Source organism: Carlito syrichta, unplaced genomic scaffold (genome assembly GCF_000164805.1).
Source record: "Carlito syrichta isolate Samal-C Ts95f unplaced genomic scaffold, Tarsius_syrichta-2.0.1 Scaffold303022, whole genome shotgun sequence".
NCBI lineage: Eukaryota > Metazoa > Chordata > Mammalia > Primates > Tarsiidae > Carlito > Carlito syrichta.
The window spans coordinates 23,707-47,412 of record NW_007247118.1 but is presented as its reverse complement, the minus strand read 5'-3'; positions in this window follow the sequence as shown (position 1 = coordinate 47,412).

Here is a 23,706-nt window from a genome sequence, read left to right as displayed (position 1 = left end):
CCAAAGATAAGCACAAAAATGCAAAAACTACACAAAGGACACTTATTTACAGTATGAGGACTAAAACAAGAAATCAGATTGAAACTTTGCTCAATCTCAGTTGAGAACTTGCATGTTGTATTACTATGACTAAAATTTTTTTCTGGGTATTAATGTTGGGATTACAAATACATTTTAGTAAGTAAGCAAATCCTCAAATTCAGAATCCGTGAATAATGAAGATTGATTATATTATTGGATGACACAGTGGGTGTGTGTTTGACTTCATAAGAAAGTGCCAACTTGTTTTTCAAAATTGCTGTACTATTTTGCATTCTCACTAGCAATCTATGAGAGTTCCTGGTACCCACACCCACACAGCAATTAATATTGTCAACTTTTCTAACTTTAGTTATTTTGATAGGTGTCTAGTGGTGTCTCATTAAGGTTGTAACTTACTTTCTCTAATGACTAATGAAGCAAAGCATCTTTTCCCCCTATTTATTTGCCATCCCTATATCTTTGGTAATTCTGTTCAAATATTTTTCTTGCTTACTAACAATTGAATTGTTTGGTTTCTTATTGTTGAGTTTTGAGAGTGCTTTCTATATTCTAGATATAAATATTTTGTAAGATATGTGATTTGCAAATTTTTATCTCTGTGTGGGTTTGCCTTGTCTTTTCATTCTTTGGCAGAGGAAATGTTTTAAATTTCAACAAATCCTGATTATTTTCTCTTTTATGGATCATGACTTTTGGTGTTGTATCTAAAATCTCTTTTTCTAACCTAAAGCAATGTGGGTTTTCTCTTTTGCTTTCTTTTAGAAATTCAGTAGTTTTACATCTATGCCTTTGGTCAATTTTGAATTAATTTTTTTTTTTCAGTTGGAGTCTCACTCTGTTGCCTAGACTGGAGTGCAGTGGCCGCTTCCATATGTCACATATGTAATGGACATATCGTATTTTCAGAGAGAACATGACTTGTCATATCCTAAACCTATGGGGTAAAGGTAAAAATGAAAAACAATATCTAGGAATTTGTTAATCAGGTGAGAAATTTTAGGAGAGAGTATTTGTGATTGTATTTGGTTGTGTTGGTTTAAAGATAGCATAGTAATCCATGGAATGCTCCAGAATAGGCATTCTAAACAGCAACAGTATTTGGTTTATGTAGCTAGAGACTTTACTCACTCCTATAAATGCTCATGGCAGTGTATGAGCAATGCTGATTTAGGAATTGCCAAAGACTGCCGGGGAAGCAGAAAGATTTTCAGTACTTAGAGCAATGGGAGATATTAGGAATTTATATAACTCAGTAACAATTTCTATAATTCTACTTTAATAGTACTAAAACATATTCACACATGTTTAAACAGAGTTTCACTGTACTTTATAAATAACAAACTAACAATTAAAATTCAGAAAGAGAATAGATTCATGTGCTTTCCATATGATGGAAGATTGTGTAGATTTCAAGGTTTATTTTTTTCTGCCAAGAGAGTTATTAATCATCCTTCCTCATTTCCCTTCACTACTGGGACATGACAGGCATTTTCTTTCACCTTGAAAAACTGCACATAGTAGAGAGTTTCTCTGCCTTTTTCCTGGCATCTTAACATAGCCTACTGAGTAAAGGGAAGTTGTTTTTTATTCTGTATTTTGGTGTATTTTTGAAAAATGGTTTTCAAACCACAGATTTGATGCCTCTCTTGGTATTGAAAGATCATAAACAAATACATTTTTATCTTATTTTTTCTTTGGTAAGCTTTATGATTTTATCCTCGGCTACTGGACTAATTCAATAAGCAGCAGACCATAAGGCAGTAAATGGATACACTATTAATTTTTATTGCTAAAGTTTCTTTTATGTACTATTTGATCTAAAGATGTTATACACATTTTTATGATGAAACTGACAGATTTGGAAAAAATCTTGCTCTATAATTCTTATTGATAAAGTCTGGATATTTTAAACTCAGCAGCCCAAGGAATGGCAACAATTTAAATTTCACAAACCAGTTCATTAAGTGAAAAGTCTTGGGTGAGAAAGAGAAAGCAAAGCAAGTAGCTCATAGTTCAGTCCTCCAATCAATAGAACACAATTGGGAAGGTTTAACCACTGTGCTACCAGTTCACTACAAGAACTTGCTGGGTGATTTATTCCTTTCTTTGTTCACCTTCAAAATGAGAATGGTGGCCCTGAATTAGCTCAAGAATAGCTTCTAAAAATTGATTTTATTCTGTGGTTGCAGAAAATTGGAAGAAGTTGACCATTAAAACAGAAATGAAGGATGTAAGGACATGCCTCATTTCCAGATGGCCTGACATGCTGTAGGCCCTGACCACCTAGACTATTTTGCTGCTAACTTTGCAATTGTACTAATTCATAAGTACAGTGGCATCTCCCATTCAAGTTCATGCTTGGAATGGGAATACAGTGATCTTGAAGTACAATGTTCTTAATTCATAATCCCTCAGTTTTGAAAACGATTTGTGTTTTGTAGAGACCCGAAAGAAGTGCTGGATATAATTTAAAACAATTTTACCAGTAATTATTGAGGACTTATGTACCAAACATCATGAAAATACAAATAAATACACTTCATATCCACTAGGCGCTTCTTCAGAGAAATTAGATTCAGCCACAAAAGATACATAAAACGTAGGTTGACAATCATGCAATTTGGAAGTGTGAGTTCTGTTATTCTTTTTCTATGTTGTTTTGGCTATTTTGGGTCCCTGGAATTCCAATATAAATTTTAGAGTCAATTTGTTAATTTCTGCAAAAATCACTGGTTAACATTTTGGCACCATTTTGTTACAAAGTAATGAAGATTTACTTCAGTTGGCATTTAGATAGAGATTGCATGAAATGCACAAATCAATGTGAGGAACATATTAATAATATTGTCTCCTTTCTGATCCTTAGACATGGTTGTCTTTCCATTTATTTAGATTGTTTTTAATTTTTTTTACTATGTTTTGTAATTGTCAGAGGATGAGCTTTATATTTCACTAATAAGTTGGTTTCTAAATATTTATTTTTTCATGCTATTGTTAATGGAAATGCTTTCTTAATTTCATTTTTGAATGGTCTAGTTCTAGTGTATAAAAATGCAATTAACTTTTCATCTGATTTTGTGCTCTATAACCTTGATGAATTAATTTATTAGTTCCAGTCTTGACCAGCTGGGCTCGGGTGATTCTTCCACTTCAGCCTTCTTAGTAACTGGAACTATAAGCGTGCACCACCATGCTCAGATATATTGTAGAGATGAGGTCCTACCAAGTTGACCAGGCTGGTCTTGAACCCCTATACTCAGGCAACCCTCTTGCCGCCACCTCTAAAAATGCCGGGATTACAGATGTAAACTACTGCATGACGCCTCATCCAGTTTTTATAAACCAGATTTAGTTTGCTAATAATTTGTTGAGGACATTTGTGTGTAAGTTCATGAGAAATATTGGTGTATAGTTTTTCTTTTCTGAGACATCTTTGTTTTGGGAATCAGGATAATACTGACCTCAAAAATAAGTTGCAAAGAGTTCCTTCTCTTATTTTTAAAAAAGAATTTGTGAAGAATCACTATTAATTCTTATTTGAAAGTTTGGTAAAACTCACCAGTGAAGACATGTGGGCTTGAGCTTACTTCTGCAGAAGTTTTTGATTGCTTATTCAACCTCTTTATTTGTTATAGTTAATACTAGTTTCCTATTTTTCTTGAGTCAGTTTTAATAGTATGGTTTTCTAGCAATCGGGTCTTTTCACCCAACTTGTCTAGTTTTATGCAGTGTAGTTTTTTATATTATTTCTTTATACATTTTAAAAATTTATGTACTGTCAGTAGAATTGTCCCCTTTTTTGTAATTGATTTCAGTAATTTAAGCTTTTTATCTTTCTTCTTGGTGAGTTTAGTTAAAGATTTGTTACTTTTGTTGCTCTCTTAAAATAATCAACTTTTGGTTACACTGATATTCCTTATTGTTCTTCCATTCTTTATTGCATTAATTATTGTTGAGTTGTCTACTTCTCCCATTCTCTCAAATTTTGCTTCAGGTACAGTGAGTCTCTGTTATTAGGTGCATATATGTGTATATTTTTATAATGTTGTTAGGTATATAATACATGTATATTGCTATAGCATCCTGAGGGAATAATACTTTTCTTATTTAAGATTTCCTTGTTTAACTGTAGTGACCAGTTCCATTTTAAAGTGTATTTGTCTAATATTATTATAGCCACTTCAGCTCATTATGGTTTTTTTTATGATATAGATTTCTATTTGATTATTATTAATCTATTGTTTTTAATCTAAAGTTTTTGCAGACAGCATAGATTCTGATTTTGGTTTCTTATTCATTTTGTCAATATTTGTCTTTAATTGGTTTGCTTAATGTATTTATTGATATAGTTAGTTTTATGTCTTTGCCATTTATATATGTATATATATTTATATATTTCTTATCTTTTTGTTGTTGTGACTGTTCTTCTTCCCATATTACTTTCTTTGACATTAAATGAATGTTTTTTTGAGTAACTTTTGTTTCCTTAATCTTTTTTTCAGTAAATTTTTTGTTCCTTTTTTGCTTTCTCTGGGGCTTATGACATATATCTTATTAGATTCGACTTCAGATTAAATATAAAATAATATCAGTGCTATCATTATAGCATGTATTACACCAATATATGCTATAACATACAAACTGAATAAACGGAGAAGAGAAAAAATAAGGAAAAGTACGTATTTATAGAGTTGTTATATTAAACTTCTTACTTACCATTTCTAATTATCTCTATTGTTCCTATGGATTTGAGTTACCATCTGGTATTATTTCCTTATTCTGTTACAGCTTTGCTCCCACCTATCTTCTTTGTGTTGTTATTTTAATATATATATATAATATTTTTATGTGTTATAGACTCTGATAAAATTATATTATTAGTCTATAAATTGTTTCCTTAAATCAATAAAGTAAATAAAAAAGAAATACACGTTTATATTGTTTTTTAAAATAATAAAATAACTTTTACTGGAATTATTTGTTTTTTTTCCCATGTGGATTTTCATTACTGTGTAAAATCACTTACTTTCATTACTGTTTTTTAAGATAGATTTGCTAGCAATGAATACTCTGCTTTTGTTTACTTGTGAATATCTTTATATTCCCTTCATTTTTTGGATAAGTAGTTTTGCTGGATGTAAGGTTCTTCACTGAGAGTTTTTTCTTTCAGTATTTGAAAATGTCATCCCACTGCTTTCTGACATCAGTTGCTTCTGACGTTAAGCTTATTGTGATTCCCACATATATGCTTTTAAGATTTTCTATTTTTCTTTAATGTTCAATATTTTAGTAAGATGTGTCAGAGTATGACTCTGTTTGTACTTGTCTTACTTGGAGTTCATGGGGATTTTTAAATGTGCAGAATTTTTTTTTCTCTTGTAATAAAATTTTGAGAAGTTTCAGCCATTATTTATTAAAATATTTTCTGCTCCTTTATCTCTCTTATTTGATTCAGATATGTCTATTATGTGCATGTAAGTGTGCTTAATGGTGTCCTACATTCTCTGAGACTATTTATTTTTCTTCATTCTTTGTTCTCTCTGTTCTTAAGATTGCATTATCTTTATCCATCTATCAAGTATAGGGTTATTTCTTCTGCTAACTTATGTCCACTGTTGAGCATCTCTTGTAAACTTTTTATTTTAGTTATTGTACTAAATTTCCATTTGGTTCTTTTAGACAATTTTGATTTCTTTGTTTATACTCTATTTGATGAGACTTTATCATAAAACTTTTCTGTATTTCCTCATGTGTGACTTCCTTTAGTTCTTTGTACATGTTTATAATAGTTTATTCTATGTCTTTACTGTGTTTCAAAAGTAGTGTGGCAGCTGCCTAAATTTTTTTTAACCATATATAGATTGTGCTTTCTTATTTATTTGCATATCTTGTAATTTTTTCTGTTGAAACTGGCATTTTACACAGCAAACTGTATGCATTTCTGGATACTGAATTTCTTTCACCCTTGTGTTAGTCAGGGTCCTTCAGAGAAACAGAACCACTAGGGTGTGTTTGTGTGTGTGTGTGTGTGTGTGTGTGTGTGTGTGTGTGTGTGTGTGTATGTGTGTGCGTGCATGTGTACGAGCATGCACACACACACATAGAATCTTTATATAGGTAATTGGCTTATGTAATTATGTAGAATGGCAAGTACAAACTCTACAAAGTGTTTCAGTGAGCAGCAGACCCAGGAGCGCTGATGTTCCAGTTATAATATGAAGGTCACCTGTAGTAGAAGCAAAAAGCGCCAATGCTGCAGACAAAGTCTGAAAACGGTCTGTTGGAGAATTTTGTCTTGCTTGGGAAGGTTAGTATTTTAGATATATTCAAATCTTACACTGATTGAATAAGATCTATCCACATTACAGAGAGCATCTGCTTACTCAAAGTTCATTGACTTAAAATCCAAAAACACCCTAATAGAAACACCCAGAATAATGTTTGACCAAATATTTGAGTACCCTGTAGTCAAATTGACACATAAAAGTAACCATCACAACCCCTATGGCTTGTTGTTACTTGTTTATTTGTTTAGTTACTTGACTGGACTATATCAGTAGAGTCTATTTCTCCCACAACTGAAGTCTCTGATATCACTCTTTAGAGTGCAGCCTTGAGCCCATGTACAGTCACCTAGCATAACAATTTAGCAGGGCTCTTTTATTGTTCCTTTTATTGATCTTTCTGTTAAGCTGTCTATTTCTGTTGGTACCACACTTAGCAGTCAGAAGATGTTAGGATAACATGCAGTTTGATTTCTCTATTTTCAATAATTCCCTGAGGTATAAATTATTCCACAGTTTTATGCAATTAAATACAGTTTCTCTTAAGGAGTAATATTTGAGACCAGTCTTTCAGGTTTGTTCTGACCCCAGGCGAGTTTTTTTTAAACTATCTCATTCCCTGATTTACTTTTGTAAACTTGTAGGTGATATACAGTTTAGTTTATTACACCATAGAGCTACCATCCTATTCTTAATTACTTACCATTACAATCTCAGTTGCTTTGAAGAGCACTCTTAAGTTTAAACTTCCTCATACTTTCTCTTTTCAAATAAAGTTCGTTCTTTTACTGGGAGCTATATGGTCCATTTCTTCCCCTAGGAAAAATTCTCCGAATCACTGCTCTTAGAGCTGGGGGGATGGACAGTGACTCACTACTCTTAGAACAACAGTCTTGCTGCACAAGAAGAGTACTAGACTTTGACAGTGGTCTCTGGTCTTCTTGGCTTGCATTCCCTGTGTAGAACTTCTATTTTACCAGTGAGCTAAGGTGAGGGTCTGGGCCCCAGTATTCACAGTCTGTTGATTCTGGTGTGGAACTCCTACACCGTGAGTTGGTACTGGGTGAAGGACAAGAGCCCTAGACCTCTTAGGCATTCTTGCTTGGAATAAAACCTCTGCAATTGGAGCAAGAGGAGAGATGAGAAAGGCTGGCAACTTGTCCCCTCCTGGGGAGGTACTATAGCCCTCGACCAGGAGCTAAGGGGATCGTGAAACCTCTTTTTGGCTGCACTTATCTGGAGTGGAGCTTCCATTATTCTGGGTTGGGAGCAGAAAGGAGGGAGTAGATTGAGATTCAAATCACACAGACTCATGCTGTTCTTACAAAGAGTGAGCTGATTTTGTTGAATACATATTTTGCATTTATTATATGCCATTAGAGTTATTTCCAGATATTTTACATCACTTTTTTCATCAGTTATAGTTGTCTCACTGGGAGAGGCTTTATGGAGCTTCTCATGCTGCTAATATGGGATCTTCTTGTGTTAAACATTTCTGACGGTCCACATTTGTGCTTCAGTCTACCTCTGATTTTAGCTGTAACTGCAATGGATGATTCTCTGTGATCTCAAGCTCATGGAGACTGCATTATGGCTCAAGTACACTTGCACTTCTCAATGGCAGCTCAGAAGTGCAGGAAGTGCAGGGAGTTAGGTCATGGATGTCATGTCCTGGCAAGTCACAACCAGTGGAGGGCAAGTGCCAGTGGAGGCATGTCCTGGCTTTCCACCCTTTTGGTGTATTAATTCAAGAGACATATTTGTTATTTCTCAGTGGTTTCAATTCTTTTCAACCTACAAAATGGCAAAGAATAGAAAAATAACTCATAAGAAGGGCAATGGAATGTCTAATAAATATCCAAAAGGCAATTCAATCTTACAAATAATATGAGAAATGCAAGTTATACCAAATATTTCAAACTTACTACACTGGCAAAAGTTTGAAAAGTTTAAGAATACTTATCTGAAAAGATGAGGAACAAGAACTGCTTATGTACTAGTGGTGGGCATTGATTATTATAAGGTTATCTGGGGAGCAATTATATAGCATCTAATAAAATTGAAGCTGTATATCAGATATGATCCAGCTATTCCACTCTTAGATGCATCAGGACTAAAACTAATGATAGTAGAGTGTTACTATATGCCTGGCACTTTAAAAAATACTTTTAGTATTAATAACAATCTCAGCAGTACATAATACATACCTCTTAGTAATTATAATAGTGAACTACCTTCACACAGTCTCACATATAACTATTTTATTTTGATATCAACTAATTAATCTTTAGTTATTATCTACTTTGGCAAAAAAAACTATCATTAACTTAAATTTTGATTTAGCAAATTAGCATTTTAAATTCAATATTGATAACGACAGTTTTGCTTATTGAAATAAAATTTTATGAAAATAGAAAAAATGCTAGATGTGTTCTTTAAAATTTAATATCTGCAATTACAATAGCTGTGATGTGCATTGTAAATAATGACTTTGCTTCAGCCTTGTCCCTCTCATGACGCGAGGAATCTTCAAGGCCAATAGCATGCACCCACATGGAACTTGCACACCTCCCAGGATCCCAGAATTCTCTGAGCAAAGAGGCCGACTTCCAGGGCCTTTAGGAAACTCATTGCCCAATCTGTCTTTTTAATGACTACTCAGATCACCAGTGTGTGCATCTCTCTGTCCTAGTTCGCCAAGAGTGGCTATTTGGGGAATGTGAACGGGGAGACTGGTTCCATATAAATGTGGGGTGTGAGCCCTGCAAAGGTCATGATTGATGTGGAGTGGGAGAGAGATGTTGGGAGCCTGCATTGGTTCTTTTTCTTGGACTCTAAAAATTTTAGGTGAGGCATTACCTTTGTATTCTCTCTCTTGTCCTTTACTTATTCTTGAAATAGGCAATGTTCCTTCACACCTCAGAACCTGTTCATGTGGTGTGGTTTTTGTCTTGCTTGCCTAACTTTTAAATTTTCTATTTCTTAATTTTTCTGTTATCATTCTTTTAGGCAAATTCCCATATATCTTTCATTTCTTAATGTAAAGCTGTTTCCTCAAGGAGGCTATCCTTGATAGCATATTCAGTTAGTTTCTTCTGCACAGGGCCTCAGAAACCTCAGTACATTTTCCCTCATTGCACATATGCATAGTATTTAAATATGTATAGTTGTTTGCCTCACTTTATGTACCAACCTTAGACTTAAGTTCCATGGCAGTCAGGAGGATATCTACTTTATTTGTAGTTGCTTCCCTACCTCTGGTACAGTGGCTGGCACATAATAAACATTTAATATATGGATGAATAAATGAACAAATAGAAAAAAGAATGAATGAAAATCTCTCTGTGAAATCATTATTTTTCTCAATTTGTTCTTTCTAATCTTTGGAGACAGCATTATAGGAGTCTATTTTACATTTATGTGAAAGGCAGAGTACCCCCTCTGAGTTTAGAATTTGGGGAGCAGGAAATTTACTGCTTTTTTGAAGATGCAGTTCTGTAGTTGACTGAACGATGGGCTCCCAAAGATGTCCACATCCTAGTCTCCCGAACATGGTAGAAAGGATATGATTAAGGTTATGGACCATAGAATTATTATGGTTTGTCTGGTGGGATCAAATCTTAGCACATGAGACCTTAAAGTCAGAGAAGCTTTTCTGACCGTATAAGAGAGAGATGGCAGTTTCAAAAGGAGTTGGTGCTCCATTGTTGGTTCTGAGATACAGGGGTCTAGGTACAAAAATTGGGCAAAGCCTCGAGGAGCTACAAATGACCCAGATGTAAGTAGCCAGCAAGGAAATGAAGACCTCAGTTCTATAACTACTGAAACTAGATTCTATTAACACTAAAATAAACAAAAACTGGATTATCCTCTAAAGCTTACCAAAAGGAAGGCATCCCTGTGGTCACCTTGCTGTTGTTAGTCCTGTGAGATCTGTGTCAGCCTTGCTACCTACAAAACTGTAAGCCAATAAGTTTGTATTGTTTCATACCACTAAATTTGTGGTTACTGCAACATAGAAAATTAGTAAAAATTCCTATCCAGTTCTGAACTGTAATGGGATCTTCAAAGAAGATTTTTCTTTAAATCTGGGGATAATACTCTTTACTGTGATTAAATTTGGGAATATTCCTCAGTGTTTTATTTCATATCCTGAATCTCAAGCTTACTCACTGATGTATACTTTTTCAGTCCCACACTACTAATGAAAGAGTTGGCAGAAATTTCTACCACATCTTGAGGAAATCTTACAACACACTAAATAAGAAAAAAAAAGTAATTTCTGATGTGCAACATATTTTCTGATTATCTCAAAGTCTTGCTTTTAGTTTGACATAATTTTAGACATATAAACAATTTAAACTGCATCTTTTACCAGAAAAATTAACAATTTTTAGAGAAAGATCTCATATATTGATAGTTTTCATGTGTATCAACATGGACTCATAACTAGAATTTCAGTATTATGTTTTCCAATGAAAGTCAGCATCCAGCTCTGTTCACAATAGCAAAAACACGGAACCAATCATGCTATCCACTGAAGTTGGACTGGATAAAAAAATGTGGTGCACATACACAATGGAATATTATGCAGCTATAAAGAAGGACAGATATATGAACTTCACAGCAACTTGGATGGATTTAGAGCCCGATCATACTCCGTGATCTATCACAGAAACAAAGAACAGAGTACCATATGTTCTCACTCATAGGCGGATCTTGAACAATTATAATACTATAAGAAAGGGAATGGCAGTAGTGGGAAACTGTCGGGGGAGTGGGATTGGCAGTTGAGGGAAACCTCTAGGGGAGGGAGTGGCACACCTTGTCAGCAAGGGTACCTGCATAATCAATGTTTGTATATCTAACCCTGAATTTTACCCCATATCTTTATAATAAAGAATTTTGTTTTAAAAAAGAAAGTCAGCATCCACTAAGTATTTCATTATTTAAGAAAGTAGAGGATATATGTATATATGTGATCTAAATAATTTGCATTTCATTGAAGTCTTGGGCTTGTGGGATCCAGTTTAAACTTAAATTATAATGTAAAATATAGTAGTGGTTTTATTACATTATGGCTCAAGTTTATTTTCTTTTTAAAAAGCATACGACTTTAAAGAACATGCTGAGAATGGAAAATGTTAATACTTTTTAAGACAAGCAGTAGATTTGTATATGTTTGAAAATTTCCATAATAATAAAAAACATACTTTAGTTCAAAGGTTAAACTGTTAAATTCCATGGAGTTTAAAAATTTGAAATTATCAGAACAATATTAAACTTTGTTTGATATTATCATGTCATGTTCTTTGACATCTTCTTTTTTCTTTCTTGTGGGTGTGTGCTCTGCATATCATTCAGTCAAAGGCATAATATCAAGAGATCTTTTCTGCAAAACACAGTAAAATTCTAGGCATTTGAATTAGCTGAAGGGGAAGGAACATGGAAAGCATTAAAATGAGGGAGTGTAGGGTGAATATCAATTCATTATATAAAATATATGCAGCTCTGGCAACTGATAAATGTAGATAGGTATGGCTATCTAAATTCTATTCTCTATTTTAACTAACTTTCTCCTTTGTACTTCTTAAAAAAAAACTTTAACAACCTTGAAAAACTTGATGAGCTGTATTTTTGCATTTAAAAAAACGTATTTAGAATTCATTAAGATTATAAATCTAAGAATAGCTAAATTACACTTCTACAAATTTAAGGGAAATTAATGGGATAATAAAAGAGTACATTGCAATTTAATGGTATCACCATTAATGACCTACTTTTCTTTAAATGTATATAGGGTTTCAGATTGCTGTGTGGCTATGATTTTTATATTTGCTAACAAGTCAATGGAGGGAACCAGCTTAAATGGGTTCTGTGTTTTGATTCTCCTTGATATCATGCTCCAGCTCACTGCACTATCAGAGTCAAGTAGAATTTCTCTTCTCATCCATTGATCTGTCAATTTCTATGCCTTCAAAATTAAATCCTTAGCATTATTATTTTGAGTAGAATGACAGCTTAATATTACAATTTATTTTTCCCCAAAAGAAAGAATAATGACTAATTAAAGTGTTTGTGTTTCCAGACATAAAGAAGAGAACAACTGAAATTGGGGACTCATAAAAGAAGAAAGGAAGAAGGGCAGTGAGTGTTGAAAAACTGGGTACCACGTTCATTGGGTGACAGGTTCAATAGAAACCCAACCCTCACCATCATGCAATATATCTATGTAACAAACTTGTGTATGTAATCCCCAAATTTAACATTTTAAAAAGTGCCTATGTTTCAATGATATACTCCAACAAAAATTCCAGGTTTGTTTATCTAACATTAATGAAAAATACTGATTTCCTCTTTCTCTAGCTCTGATATCTAATACCACTTCCTGTATACATCTGTTGTGGAAGAGGTTTTGGCTTCTACTTTTTATATCATGGGACTTTTAAAAAAGTCATTTTAAAAAATCCAATGACATAATGTTTTGCCTTAAAAGGTCTTATAGCAACATAGTGGATCTCAGTTTGGAGGTTTTGTTTATCTATGGAAGAGAAGTTGGCTCTTAGTGATCTTCTGATTTGTCTTATTTATCTAGATTACTGGAATTATAGCTATGTGGTTTATTTCTGTGAGAATGTAAGACAAAGCATGGCCTTTCCCTGATGTAAAATTTTAGGCTAAGTTTTCCAACAATTTAATCATTAAATGCAACTAAACATAGGCTTGTTTACATATGCTTTCTTTTCTTCTTCTTCTTTTTTTTTTTGAAGCTATGTCGCCCTCTAGAGTGCAGTGGTATGATCAAACTTACCACAGTCTCAAACTCCTGGACTCAGGCTATCCTCTAACCCCAGCCTCCTGAGCAGCTGGGAATACAGGTGCACATCACCATACCCGGGTAATGTTTTGATTTTTTTTTGTAAAGACTAGATCTCACTATGTTGCCTAGGTTGGTCCTCCCACCTCAGCCTCCCAAAGTGCTGGGATTACAGGCATGAGCCACCATGCCAGGCCGTAATATCATGTTTCAAACAAAAACCAGATCATTAAAAAATATATAGAAAATTTTGTTGAAAAGTTAGGTATTTCTCAATGTTAACAATATTTTACTCTTTTAGAAAGTGCCCCTCAAGAAATGTGTCTCCTAGGTATGTTCATTTTGTAGACCCTGCTTTGCTAAACAAAAAGATGAATTTTCATATCTAAAGTCATTTGAAAACATTTGCTCTCTGTTCAAAACAATAGCACCTAATTTTACATTACTAAAATTTTTTCACTGATTCTTAGTAATCTATTGACTGTATCATTGGCCATGTCCAGTTTTGCTTTCCTTTCTTCAGCGAGTCATCAGTTTTGAACATTGCCTTACCTTTAAAAAAAAAAAAAATTAAACTCCCCTTTTAAATTCTAACATGTTTTTGTCTCTTGGTGTTTTCTTCAGTAACATGATTTTAAACTAACTTAGGACTAGGGTCACTCCTCCCCTCATGAGGGTGCAGAAACCAGGTAAAAACACCATAATTTTCTGTCTTTGAATGTTATTTTTGCTAGATAATGATGTCAAGGATACACTTAGTAATACATGCCAAGATTCTGGCACACTGTGGGTGTACAACAATTGTTATTTCCTTTCTATTTCTGGCCACCATTTCTTCTGTAACACTTGTATTATTCATATATTTGGTTTTAACTAGAAAATAAAGTATTTGGCAGAGTGTCAGTTATATGGCTTCACTCAACAAATACTAGTCATTATTTAAATTATTACCTTTACATTTCCATTCAATTTTTTTTACTTCATTTCCCATGAAGTTCTTTATGATTTTTAATAGCAACTCTATTTATTGTTCTCTTCTGAATATATACTGAGAATTTTCTTGTCTAGGAACTGACATTTTCAATATTCCTTTCAGGAGGCTGAGTTCCTAAAGGTGAAAGTGAAAAACAGGTAAAGTAAAAGGAGAAATACAGCATTAGTTAGCAAGGAAAAGTTGAAAAGGAAAAAAATGAAGCTAAATTTGTCTTACTTGAATCATATTTAAGAATGACAATTTTCAAGGGCAATGTGCACTCTCTAATGAATTGTTATGATATTGATATTTTTAGATTCATTATTTGGTCTTTTGACTAATCAATTTTATTAATAGTGCATACTGGTGTTTGACCAATTTCGCAGTAATTGAATGTATCATGATGCATGAAGTCTGCTGTGTGATTACCATCAAGTTACATTTTTATTTTATGAGTGATATGAAGTGTTTTGAAGTGGGAGCCTCTGATTTCATCTGGAGATAAAAGTTGTGATGTTTTAGTACAGGTGGGTAGATATATTGTTCAAATACATTTTGAAGAAATGAAATAAACCATGAACACTTGCGTTTTCATTAAGTTATATGAAGTTAACAGGTTGATACTTCCTTTGATAATTAATCTTCCTTGCTATTAACATTCTTGCACCTCTCCTTTCAGCAACATTAGCTATAATAATTACTTATATCATCTTATATCAGTGCTAGCAGTTGCCTTCTCTTATTGTTATTTTCTATATGAGCTGTTGTCATGGAATGACTTTTAGCATTTGATTCCAGCCTATTATAAAATCCCCTTCCTACTAGCAATGTTTTGTTAATAATGGGAAGTAGATACATGAAGTATGTTGTTGTCTTCTATATATTTTTAATACTTAATCAATTTATTATAGAAGAATGCTACAGGAGTTCTATCTTTAGGGGAATCTCTTTCTCACTAGGGGCTACAATTGCAATCTTCCAAAAGTTCCTTATGTATACAGCCAGTCAAAGTCTTTCATCTGAACTCCACGCCTACATTGTAAACTGCCTACTGTTCATTGTTGTAGACATTTAAACTATAACTGAATTCATTATTTTTCTTCCACACAAATATCAATGAAGGTAAGCATCTCTACTGGTAGAATTGCTTATTTTCTTACTGGTAATCACCCAAATACCTCCTTTTCTGTGTAAATAGCCCTTACACTCTATCATTGCATCTTCTGAATTCTGCCTCCTTAAATGAATTCATCTCCTGGTCTTCAGCCCCACAGCACTACCATTTTATATGCTATTAACATCACTCACCCACCACAACATCATCTTATCTGGTGTGCTTGATGGTTGTATAGAAACAAATGCAAGTGCAATTATTTAATATCTTGTCATTCTTTTGATTAAAACAGATGGTTCCCCTCTGCCCTAAAATTGAAATTAAAACATTACCGTCATAATCTGGTTCCACCTGCCTATCTCAGCCTCATCTCTGTTATTCCCAAGTATTTTTTTTGCTACAGCACCACTGAACCTCTTACAGTTCCTGGAATAGTTTATTCACTATACTGCTTCAGAGATTTTGCTCCACTATTATTTGTTTTTCCTGAGACACCTCTCTCTACTCCATCTTTATCATGCACCCTTTGTATTTGTGAAGGTTCTCCAGAGAAACAGGACGAATAAGATATGTATATGTTTGCATATATGTATACATGTATAAATAGATTTATTATAAGAAATTGGATTACATAATTATGGAGGCTGAGATGTCCCAAGAGCTGTAGTCTGCAAACTGGAGATACAGAGAGTTGATGGTATAGTTTCAGGAAAATTCCAAAGGTCCAAAGCAGAATAGCAAATGATGTAAGGGCTGATCTGAGTCCAGGTATGAAGACAGAAAAAAAAAAAAAAATAACTGATGTTTCAACTAGAATATTATCTGATGCAGAGAGAGAATTATTCCTTACTCTACCTTTTTGCTCTATTCAGATCTTCAATGAACTGGATGAGGCCCATTCACACTGCTTTACTCAGTCTACAGATTCAAATGATAATCTCATCCAAATACACCCTTACAGACAAACCCAGAATAACAATTAACCAAATATCTAGGCACCCCATAATCCATCAAGTTGACACAGAAAACTGTTATAATCTTCTGGTTCCAGACCCGTTTCTCCAGAAAAATTTTCACAAACTCCAGGTCCTATTGAGACGGCATTCTTGTGATCCTATCTGTTCCCACAATATGCTGTTTATGCCCATCATAGCACCTACCATACTATACTGCCATTGCCTGCTTACTTACATCCCATAGAGGATTTTACATCCTAATCCTGCGTGCCTCTTGCTTATCCTTACCTCTGTAATTCTTAATTTAGGATTTACACTTTGGTACTTGGAGGTATTCAATAAATGTTTGCTGAATGAATGAGATAGTCTATTAACCTTTAACTTTAATTCTTACTAACATTAAAACAATATAATTATTTTAGTTTAATTGCTTATATAAAGTCAACATTTACTCCTGGTCAATTATGGATGAATATATATGTAACAATATTCAACATTCTGGTTTCATTAGCTTTCCTCTGGGATTTGTGCACTAAACCTGCTCAATCTGTAGTTTAGATATTTTATGCTGATTAAAGCTGTGGCTACCTTGTTAGAATTCTCTTTGTAGTTCACCACCAGGGAAAAGGGCATTCAGTTTAGCTGTTTCAAATTAGAAAGTAGCATATGAAAGGAAAAGCAGCTTTGGAATTATGAAAAGACCCAGGTTAGATGCCCAGTGCTGGTTGCCTTCATTCTGTCTTAGTTATTAACTTCTGTATATTGAGCATCTAGAAAATGATGTGGTACAAAATAGATTGTAAAAATTACAGACAAGTGAACTTCGATGAATTACAAAAATTATTTTAGCCACAATCTTCTTATTTACTAAGTGTTGGTAATTGTTTTTTATTTCACAAAGATTTTTGAGCCTGCAGATGAGTGAACATGCTCAAATCGAGTATAGTAAATTAAAAGAGAAAATATCATATTTCTTATTTTCACAACATCAGAATATCTGTGAATGATATCAGAATATTAGGCTCTTTTATTTTTATGTTTATATGTAAAATATTTGTTTCATTCTGCAGTCCCCAATCACATATTTTTCTCCCTTTATGGGCCAGGCATAATGCTAAGTGTGTTACATGCATAATTTTATTTTGTTTTAATAATCTATTGTTCTCTTCAGTTGATAAGTAAAATATTGAGTCTCATAAAGATTCAATAACTTGCCGAAGTTCACACAACTATGGAATTGCAAACCTTAGACTGCCATCAGGGTTTATCACATACCAAAATTTGATCAACATTTTACCATTCTATGTTCTTAGAATTTGCTCAGGCAGAGTATATTGATGTTTAGGAGAGTATAACAGGGACAACTTTTAAGGGTTAGCTCTACAGGATGCTTGTTCCAACAGCTCTTGACTTCTTCCCAACTATGTTGACTACTTCTCCCACCCACAGGTTGGGCCTTTGTACTCAGATAAGAACTGGAATACAACTGTGGCTGTTGCAGAGGCGGTCTTCCATGGAGAGACTTTGGACTTTCCTGAACTGCACTGGAGAATTGGAGATGGGAAGGTTGTTTGTCTTTCTTTCATGTTTGAAAAGAAGATAAGGAAAGAACCAGATGGCTACATGTGGTTAAAGAGAAAATGCAAAGATAAAAGCTTACCTTGTCTGAAAGTCTACATCCATGCCACCCAATGTTCATTTCAATATATAAATTGAGTCTATATATTAACTTTCACTTATTTTCCATCCTACCTCTTCCAGTGTTTACTTCCCTTGTCATCATTCTCCCATTCTATAAATGGGAGAAATGTCTTTTGCTTCATTGTTATTATTGCCCTATCTTCTTTCCCAAGTTTGAGAATATTTTCCTCCTTTAATAAAAATAACAATAAATACTTTGATTTGACTAAAGTTTTTCTTTTAGTTACTGCCTTTACTTTTTCCCATTTGATGCATAACTCTTAGACCATATGGCTATCTTAATTTTTCTCCTGATACCTTTCAAATTCTACAACTTAAATTTTGTTAGAAGAACTCTAAAAACATGCTTGAATAAGTTAAAAAACCATCAATTGAATTGCATGGCAACCTTATGAGTTAATTTAAGGGTAAGAGTTTATTTCATTGTTTTTAAACTGATACTTCTTTTTTTATTTTTTGAAGGTGCCAGACTCTTTTATTTTAATTTAATTTTTTAAATTATTATTTTAAAGATGTGGGGTACAATTCAGAATTAGGTGTATAAGTGGTCATCATACAGGTAACGTTTGGGTTTTCCTCTGGTCCCCACTTATCCTGGTTTGAGATCAGGTACCCTTCTTGATGTTATGTGCCCCTCCTCCCTTCCCAGGCAGTGTCTGGCTACTGTCAATCCCTTTCTCATAGTATTATGGTAAATGTTCAGGGTTCACTTATGAGTGAGAACATGTGGTACTCAGTTCTTTGTCTCTGTGATAGATCATTGAGCATTATAGACTCTAAATCCACCCAAGATTCTGCAAAGTCCATATATTTGTCTTCTTTGTGGCTGCATAATATTCCATCGTGTATATGTACCACAATTTTTTATCCAGCCCAGTTTCGATGGGCAGCATGGTTGGTTTCATGCTTTTGTAATTTTGAATAGTGCTGCAATAAACATGAATATGCAGGTATCTTTTTAGTAGAATGATTTTAGTTCTTCTAGGTATATTCCCAGTAAGGGGATTGCTAGGTCATATGAAAGGTCAATTTCTAGTTCTTTTAGAAACCGCCACAGCGTTTTCCATAGAGGTTGAAATAGTATGCATATTCAAGAAAACACTTTTAATCAGCTGTGCTACATATTACCTTTGAAAAATATGTCTGCTTTTTTATTCTGAGTTTACTTAATTGATATTTATAATAAATTCATTTATTTGTAGTGAAAGGATATCCTTAATTAAAAATATTGCTAATTTAAAAAATTAATTCTATGAATATCCAGTGAATTTTCTTCTAATTATTTTTTCTTTTTTTCTTAAAATTAAAAAAAAATTATTTTAAAGATATGGGGTACAATTCAGGGTTAGTTTTACAAATGTTCATTATGCAGTTACCCTTGTTGATGAGGTGTGCCCCTCCCTCCCCTGACAGTTTCCCTCAACTGCCAATCCCAACCCCTTCCCCTGGCAGTTTCCCACTACTGTCAATTCCTTTCTTATAGTATTATGATAGTTGTTCAAGGTCCACTTATGAGTGAGAACATATGGTACTCTGTTCTTTGTTTCTGTGATAGATCATTGAGTATGATAGACTCTAAATCCATCCAAGTTGCTGCGAAGTTCATATATTTGTCCTTTTTATGGCTGCATAATATTCCATTGTGTATACATACCACATTTTTTTATTTGGTCCAGTTTCGATGGGCAGCATGGTTGCTTCCATGTTTTTGCTATTGTGATTAGAGCAGCAACAAACATGCATGTGCAGGTATCTTTTTGGTAGAATCACATGAGTTCCTCCGGGTATATTCCCAGTAGGGGGATTGCTGGGTCAAATGGAAGGTCAATTTCTAGTTCTTTCAGAAATCACCACACTGTTTTTCAAAGAGGTTACACTAGTTTGCATTCCCACCAGCAGTGTAGAAGCGTTTCTTTTTCTCCACGTCCTCCCCAGCATCTGTTGTTTGTTTTATTAATGATGGCCATTCTTACTGGGGTTGGGTGGTATCTCAATGTGGTTTTGATTTGCATTTCTCTGATGATTAATGAGGCTGAGCACTTTTTCATGTGTCTGTTGGCTGCCTGTATATTTTCTGAATGGATCAAAGTCCTAAACATAAAACCTCAAACTATAAGAATCTTAGAAAATGCAGGACACCCTTATGGAAATTGGAACTGGCTACCAATTCCTGATCAAAACCCCAAGTACTCATATCATAAGAGATAAGATAGACAAGTGGGACCTCATCAAACTGACAAGCTTCTGCAAAACCAAAGAAACCATCAAGAGAGGGGGAGACAGATCACATAATGGGAAAAAATATTTGCCAACTGTATATCTGACAAAGGCTGAACATCTAGGATTTACAAGGAACTCAAATGTGCCAAAAGAAAAAAAACTAATAGCTCCATTAAAAAGTGGGCAAAAGACATGAATTATCTGCTCTTAATTACCATACACACATGCATAGACACACACACATATACAAACATATATATATGCATAAACATACACACACACAATACACACACACACAAACACACACACACACACACACACACACACACACACACACACACACACACACACACAATTTGCCTACTTTAACCCATATCAAATTTACTAATAGTTTAACTATTAAGATGAGAAAGATGAGATTGAGGTGACAAAAATTATTCTATTAATAAGTACTTTTTTGTTTTGGAATAACTTTAAATACTTTGTTTCTACAAGTAGAAATTAACGTTTTAAAGACACAATTTTGTCAGGGAGTGTAGCAAAATGTTTGATTATTTTTCAGCTACAAGAAGTGGAGAAATTTTATTTATTTGAATGCCATTATTTTGCAAAGACTTTTGGCTTTTCTCTTCTTTGTCTCTTTATCCCTTATTTGTGAGTGGCTTGCACATATATCCAGTAAGTATTTTTTTTTTTTGGAAGTATAACTATTTCCAACAGATGCTATCCTTAATTTTATTGCTCCATATTTACATTAGAGCTTAACATGTTTGCCTGAATGCTTGGCAGATTAACATCTCTTTGTTTAGTTTTATGATTTTTGTTTTTAAGCACTGGAGAAGGCTGTCATTGACAAAACTGTACTAATGTCAAAGATCTGATTTTTTAGAATGTTTTGTGACATTGAAATTTTGACAAAATAAGTATGCATGCATTAAAATTAGATGACAAAGGTAGAAACTGAAGCTTCAGTTGCAAGAATTACCCTGTGTACTCTTTATTCTTAAGCCTACCACATGAAAATATTCAAGCCATTATTCCATGCTTTTAATAACTTATTGCTGTTTTAAAAACTCTTCATCTTGTTTATTTCTATTTGTCCAATCCCTTTAACAAGAAAAATAGATGTATTTAAATAATTCAAGGCTAAAATAAAATTCCACTTTTATATTTTTTTAACCTAGAAATGCTTAATATTTCTAAGTGTTTAATTATCTCAGTTGTATAAGAGTTAGCAGTTAGCTATATATCCAGGTCATCTAAGGCATACAATTGTCAGATGGTTGCTAGGCAACAGATATCAGGTTTGGCTGATGTGTATTTCTAGACAAAGCTTATTGTGTGAAAAGAAGAACAAATTGCATGACACCTGCATTTTGGTTATTATGGTTTTCGAAAATAAAGTTGTATTTGGATTAAAAAAAAGCCTTGACATTTATTATGCATATTGTCTTTCTTCTAAATGTCAGAACTATATCATTTGATAGTTAAGAGATAAGGGACAATAAATTAAAATGACAGATGGCATTTTATTATGTGGTCTTAGTAATGGGCCTTCCACATAATCCTGTTTTCATATCTTGTCATCAAATTAATTAATTTTTTAAATTCACTGTGATTGAAAAGAAGCCACAAATCAAAATTAATTGAAACATAATTAATTTAAAATATGCACAATTCAATGCTACTGAGAACTAGAAATGAAAATTACATATTGTATGACTCTGGCACAACACCAAAATATGTCATCAGTGATAAAAATGATATTGAGGAACTGCCTTTTAGAAATCTAAGGTGAAACACTTTAATTTTTTGTAAATGATTAAAAAATACTATTGCTACTGTCAAAAGAAAAAATTATAACATATTTAAATTTCTTAATTGATTTTTATTTCATAATTCTAGAATCAGGCAGCCTTCAGAAGTATAACAGATTCAAAGAACTCTGGTCTGTCATGTGATCAGACAGCATTTACGGATGGAAAACAGAAATGAGGCACAGAAAACAGAAGGGAGGTACAGAGACCGCTCAACTGGTGACAGTTCAGCATTTGTCTTAATTGAAGATGATTTTAACAGTTGGCTTCTTGTGATTGACTGAAGCTCGGCTGATTGAGACACAGTTCTTTGTTAAAAAATATGCACCTAAATTAGGCTATCAGTTTATGTAGAAAGTTTCTCTTCAGTCGCTTAAGTAAGGACTGCTGCTTGGAGACATCCTAGGCCAAATTTAGTTTAATTTAACATTACATATTACCAGGTTAATTTCTATTTTCTGGTATATATATATATGATACTAGAGCATTTATATGATTAATATGAAAAACCTTTAGTATAATGCCCTTTCAATTGTTAAAAATTTGGATAATGTTAGCTTTTTTCTCCTTTTTAATAACTTCTAATGATTGGTATATAGTAAGTAGGTGAGAATTTTGGTTTCAGTCAAAGATAGTGTAAGGCATACAAACCCAAGAGGAGGTAACCAAAGTTATTAAAAACAAAATATTATTTGATCATTAATTTTTAAAGCTATTATATTTTTTTAAAATAAGAAATCCCAGCGTTCTGACTTTTATTTCCCAAATGAGGAGTTGTGGCAAAATTCATTAAACAATTTGCTTTTCATTAGTTTAGGTTTCCATAGTGAAAATTGAATTTAAAATTTAGTAAAACCAATGTTTTATTTTTGTGTAATTGGATGCAATCTTTCACAAATTAAGAGACTTCTCGGTGAATATTCAGTATTTAGGATTAGATGAAAAAAGCACATAGAAGATATATATTCACATTCAATATTTTTACAAAAGAGAATTTGGTAAAAGTTCTCTCTTGGATTATGATACTGGTGCCTCTCTGTGATTTCTGTTATTAGATAATATGACCAGTCGAAAGAAAAAATTACAGCAGCTTAAAGATCTTAATTAGCTTTATTTGCAATTCTAAAATTGGCAACACTTTATTCCATAAAATAGAATAAGTGCTCAAATGAACAAAGCCAGGAGGGAGTTTGGTTTTTATAGACAGAGACAGGCTAAGGAAAGCAGAAACAAAGAACAAAAAAGCACATGAGTAATTTTGAAGTTATTTTCTTTATTAGGTTGTAATAAGGAAACAGGACAACAGAAAAATAACGGGTTAACATCAGGTTATTTTTCTTAAGGATTAAAGCAGAAGGAATTTCACTACCATGCCCACTAAAACTGACATGCTCTGAAAATTGGCTCTCTCTCCTTATTTCTTGGAAGGACAGAAAATAAGTTAGTTTCTTTTTGGTGAAGTGAAACTTTTGCATGGGTGACTTAATTTTGGTGTTTACTCTGGTTTGTTGGGACCTAATATGGGAACTTTGTCCTATAACTTATTTAACAAACTAAGAGAACCCAATTGAAATATGTAAAGAAAATAAGTTAGATCAGGGCATACAGTAGCGATGATTTAAGAAGGCAACTAAAAAAATACACCAAATATTTTTCTGATTTAGATCAAACTTTTTATTTACACAAGTAAATTCTAGATTCACTTCACACTGAGTAGATACTTGGTCAGTTAGAGTAGACTTTTAAAAATTGACACCAGGATTTATCTCTTGGGAAAATCAT